Raw genomic sequence first — 5,533 nt, 5'->3', positions numbered from 1 at the left:
GAGGTTTACCAGGATGTTTCCTGGTATGGAAGGAAGATCGTATGAGGAAAGACTGAGACACTTGGGGCTGTTTTCATTAGAGAAAAGAAGGTTTAGGGGTGACTTGATTGAGGTGTACAAGATGATTAGGGGGTTAGATAGGGTTGACAGTGTGAACCTTTTCCCGCGTATGGAGTCGGGTATTACAAGGGGGCATAGCTTTAAATTAAGGGGGGGTAGATATAGGACTGAAGTTAGGGGTAGGTTCTTCACTCAGCGAGTCGTAAGTTCATGGAATGCCCTGCCAGTAGCAGTGGTGGACTCTCCCTCTTTATGGGCATTTAAGCGGGCATTGGATAGGTATATGGAGGATAGTGGGTTAGTATAGGTTAGGTGGGCTTGGATCGGCGCAACATCGAGGGCCAAAGGGCCTGTACTGCGCTGTATTCTTCTATGTTCTATGTTCTATCCCATCCTATCCCTGTAACCCCACATTGACTCTGGCTAATCCCCCTAGCCTGCACATCCCTGAATACTACAGGGCATTTTGGCATGGCCAATCTATCTAACATGCACATCTTTGGATGGTGAGAGGAAACCGAAGCACCTGGAAGAAACTCATGCAGACACGGGGAGAATGTGCAACATCCACACAGACAGTCATCCAAGGCTGGAATCAAAGATGGTTCCCTGGCACTGTGAGGCAGCAGTGCTAACCACTGTACCACCAAGCTAACCTGAAGCTGAAGCCCATTAGAGTTACTTATCGTTCACAACTTTCACACCCATTTGTTTGTTGTCATGGCAGTTGAAGTATAATGTGAATAAATAAGGCATTATTCAATTTGACAATAAAACCAGGAAAGTAGTTTATTATCTTCATGATGATAGGCTGGTAAAGGGGAGGTGCAATGAGATCTGGGTGTCCTTGTACGACAGTTGCTGAAAATAAGGTGCAATAACAAGAGGATTCAAGTACAGGGGCAAGGATGTTTTGCAATTGTAGAATCATAGAGTCATAGAGATGTACAGCATGGTCCAACCCGTCCATGCCGATCAGATATCCCAACCCAATCTAGTTCCACCTGCCAGCACCTGGCCATATCCCTCCAAACCCTTCCTATTCATATACCCATCCAAATGCCTCTTAAATGTTGCAATTGTACCAGCCTTTACCACATCATCTGGCAGCTCATTCCATACATGTACCACCCTCTGCGTGAAAAAGTTGCCCCTTAGGTCTCTTTTATATCTTTCCCCTCTCACCCTAAACCTATGCCCGCTAGTTTTGGACTCCCCGTCCCCAGGGAAAAGATTTTGCCGATTTATTCTTTCCATGCCCCTCATAATTTTGTAAACCTCTATAAGGTCACCCCTCAGCCTCCGACGCTCCAGAGAAAACAGTCCCAGCCTGTTCAGCCTCTCCCTGTAGCTCAGATCCTCCAACCCTGGCAACACCTTTGTAAATCTTTTCTGAACCCTTTCAAGTTTCACAACATCTTTCCAATAGGAAGGAGACCAGAATTGCACGCAATATTCCAACAGTGGCCTAACTAATGTCCTGTACAGCCGCAACATGACCTCCCAACTCCTGTACTCAATACTCTGACCAATAAAGGAAAGCATACCAAACGCCTTCTTCATTATCCTATCTACCTGCGACTCCACTTTCAAGGAGCTATGAACCTGCACTCCAAGGTCTCTTTGTTCAGCAACACTCCCTAGGACCTTACCATTAAGTGTATAAGTCCTGCTAGAGAGACTTGGTCAAACCACACCTGAAGTATTGTGTGCTGTTTGGGACTGTTTATCTCAGAAGGATGTTCAGGTTACAGAGTGAGTATAATGAAGGTTTACCAAATTGATAACTGGAATTGCAGGACTGCCGAATAAAGAGGGACTAGGTCACTTTGGACTATATTCACTGAGGGTTAGAAGAACGTGAAGGTCTCATAGAACCCTGTAACATTCCAACAGGACTGGACAGATAAAAGTAAGAAGGATGTTCCCAATGACCAGAGACTTCAGAACCAGGGGTCACATAAGGATATGGGGAAAGCCATTTAGGACTGAGATGAGGCAACATTTCTTCACCAAGAGCGTGTTAAGCCTGTGGAATTCTTGGCCACAGAAAGCAGTTGAGGCCAAAGCATTGAATGCTTTTAAGAAGGAGTTAGATATAGTTATTAGGGCTAAGGAAAGAAAAGGTATGGGGAGAAAGGAGGAATAGATACTGAATTGAATGATCAGCCATATTTATGATGAACAGCAGAGCAGGTTCAAAGGCCACATGACCTACTCTTACTCTTATTTTGTATGTTTCTATGTTAATGTGAACTACATGTTCCTGATTTTTTTCCCCTGTTCTGAAAAAGGAGTCTAACATTTTCTGCCCTTCAATTTATTGTATATTTTCTTATGTTAAAGAGGTTTGTTAGTGGTTAATGTGTCTCTATTTTTCCTCTACCTCCTTTAAAACTGCAGCATGTGCTCCGAAATTTGCAAAAAATTGAGCTGTAGTGTTCCTACTGTGGTTTTGAGATTAGTGAGTGTTAGAAGAGGGATGGGAAATCAGGGATGGATGGCATCGAGGGATTTCCTGCTTAACTTGGAAATTTCCGAGTATCCATGTTGTCAGTATAGAATGTTGTGTTAGAGAAAATTAGGAAAGTTTATGGAGGACTGCTGACCTTTATATTTTTATTCCTATTAATGTTTTGAGAAATGTTCTAAAAATACTATTCTCCTGTAGAGCCTCATGTATGTATTTCCACAGCCCTGCATTTAATTTCCCCTGTAAACAGTGGTTTATTAAGCATCTTTGCATTTTCACTTACAGGCAAAAGAAATCTTTGATTTTCTTTCATTTCCTTCTTCATCCTTGAAGCCTTGGTGAATTTCTGCAGTGTATCTTGTAGGTAGTACATATTACTGCAACTGAGCATCAGTGGTGGAGGAAAGGGATGTTTGTGGATGCAGCGCCGATTAAGCAGACTGCTGTCTTCAGTATTTGGAGAAGCCGGTGTTGGACTGGGGTGTACAAAGTTAAAAATCACATAACATCAGGTTATAGTCCATTAGGTGGTCATCTGAATCACCTGATGAAGGAGCGGCGCTCCGAAAGCTAGTGCTTCCAATTAAACCTGTTGGACTATAACCTGGTGTTGTGTGATTTTGAACTTTGCTGTCTTCAGGATGGTGTCAAGTTTCTTGAGTGTCATTGGAGCTGCACCTATCCAGATAATTGGGAATATTCTATCACACACTTACACCTTCTAGATAGTGGACATACTTTGAGGAGTCAGGAAATGAGTTACTTGCTGTAGGCTCCTTAACTTCACTCGCCTTTGTAATTACAGTATTTATATGGCGAGTACTGTACCGATTGGTTTCTGATCATAACCCCCAAGATGTTGATAATGGAGGCTTTAGTTAAGGTAACACCTTTGAATGTCAAGGGTCAATGGTTTTTGATTTTGTCTTGTTGGAGATGGTCATTGCCTGACATTTCTGTGACACTAATGTTATTTGCCATCCTTCAGCCCAAACCTCGATATTGTCCTGATTTGGCTGCATTTGACATTTTCTACTTCAGTATCTGAAGAGGTGTGAATGAGGAGGTGTAAATGGAGCTGAACATTGTGAACACCACTTCTTGATGGAGGGAAGTTCATTTTTGAAACAGCTGAAGATGGTTGGGTATAGGTCACTACCCTGTGGTATTCCTGCAGAGAAGTCCTAGAGCTGAGATGACTGACCTCCAACAACCCCTAGCATTTCCTTTATGCCAAATATGACTCCAACCATCAAAGAGTTTTCCTCTTGACTCCAACTGATTCCAGTTTTGCTAGGGCTCCTGGATACCACACTCGGTCAAATTCAGTCTTGATGTCAACAGTTGTTCCTCTCACCTCAGCTCTAGAATTCATCTCCTTCATTCATGTTTGAACGAAGGCTGTAATGAGGGCAGACATTGAGTGGCCCTGGTGGAATCCGAACTGGGTGTTGGTGGCAGGTCGTTGCTGAGCTAGTGCTGCTTGATAGCATTGTGGATGACACCTTCCATCACTTTCCTGATGATTGAGCACAGACTGAGAGGGTGGCAATTGACTGGGTTAGATTTATCCTGCAATTTTCTAGACTGTCAGGTAGATGCCACTATTTTAGCTGTACTAGAGTAGGCTTCTAGGAGTGCAGCACATTCTGCAGTGTAAGCTTTCATAATAATTATGGAATGTTGTCAGGGCCCATAGCCTTTGCAGCATCCAGCACCTCCAAACCTTTCTTCATTTCTTGTAGAGTAAATTGAATTGGCTGGCATTTATGATGCTGGAACCTATGGAGGAGGCCAAGATCGATCATCCACTCAGCAATTCTGGCTGAAAATTGTTATAGATGCTTTACCTTTCTCCTTTGCACTGATATGCCAGGCTCCCCCATTCCTGAGGATGAAGATACTTGTGGAGTCTCCTCCTCCACTACCAGTCTTGTGTAGGTTCAGCAACATCTAATCTGTTGGTTGAAAGATCATTTTGCCCTGTGTTTCACTTGCTGCTTATGTTGCATATGAGTAGCCCTGTTTTGTAACATCACCAGATTGATATCAGATGGACCAATGGGCTGTGGAGTGGTCGATGGAGTTTAATTTAGATAAACGTGAGGTGCTGCATTTTGGAAAGACAAATCAGGGCAGGACTTACATTCTTACTGATAAGATCCTGGGGAGTGCTGGTGAACAAAGAGACTTTGGCGTACAGGTTCATAGTTCCATGAAAGTGGAGTTGCAGGTAGATGGGTTAGTGAAGGCGGCGTTTGGTGTAGTTTTCTTTATTGGTCAGTGCATTGAGTGCAGGACTTGTGAGATCATATTGCGGCTGTAAGGTTAGGGCCATTTTTGGAATACTGTATGCAATTCTGGTTTCCCTCCTACAGGAAGGATATTGTGAAATATGAAAGGGTTCAGAAAAGATTGACAAAGATTTTGCCAGAGTTGTACATTTGAGTTCTAGGAGATGCCGAACAAGCTGGGTTTGTTTTCCCTGGAGTGTTGAGGCTGAAGGGTAATCTTATAGAGGTTTATAAAATCATGAGGGGCATTAGTCGAGTAAATAGCCAAGGTCCTTCCCCTTGAAGGTAGGGGAGTCCAGAATGATAGGGCTTAGATTTAGGGTGAGAGGGAAAAAATTTAAAAGGGACCCAAGGGGCAACATTTTAACACCGATGTTGGTGTGTGTATGGAATGAGCTGCCAGAGGAAGTGGTGGAGGTGGATACGATTATAACATTTAAAAAGCACCTGGATGGGTATATGAATAGGAAGGGTTTAGATGGATGTGGGCCAAATGCTGGCAAATGGGACTAGATTAGGTTAGGATATCTGCTCGGCATGTTGAGTTGAACTGACAGGTGTGTTTCCGGGCTGTACATCTCTATAACTCTGTAAAACCTCATTTTTTGGAATGCTTGAAGCTGCTGCTGACATGCCCTCTTGCAGACTTCATTGAAGCAGGATTGACCAAGTGGCTTGATGTTAATAGTAGAGAGAGGGTTATGCT

This window comes from Chiloscyllium plagiosum, chromosome 3, assembly GCF_004010195.1.
Source record: "Chiloscyllium plagiosum isolate BGI_BamShark_2017 chromosome 3, ASM401019v2, whole genome shotgun sequence".
Lineage (NCBI taxonomy): Eukaryota > Metazoa > Chordata > Chondrichthyes > Orectolobiformes > Hemiscylliidae > Chiloscyllium > Chiloscyllium plagiosum.
The sequence above is the reverse complement of the archived record's forward strand: the minus strand, read 5'-3'. Positions refer to the sequence as shown.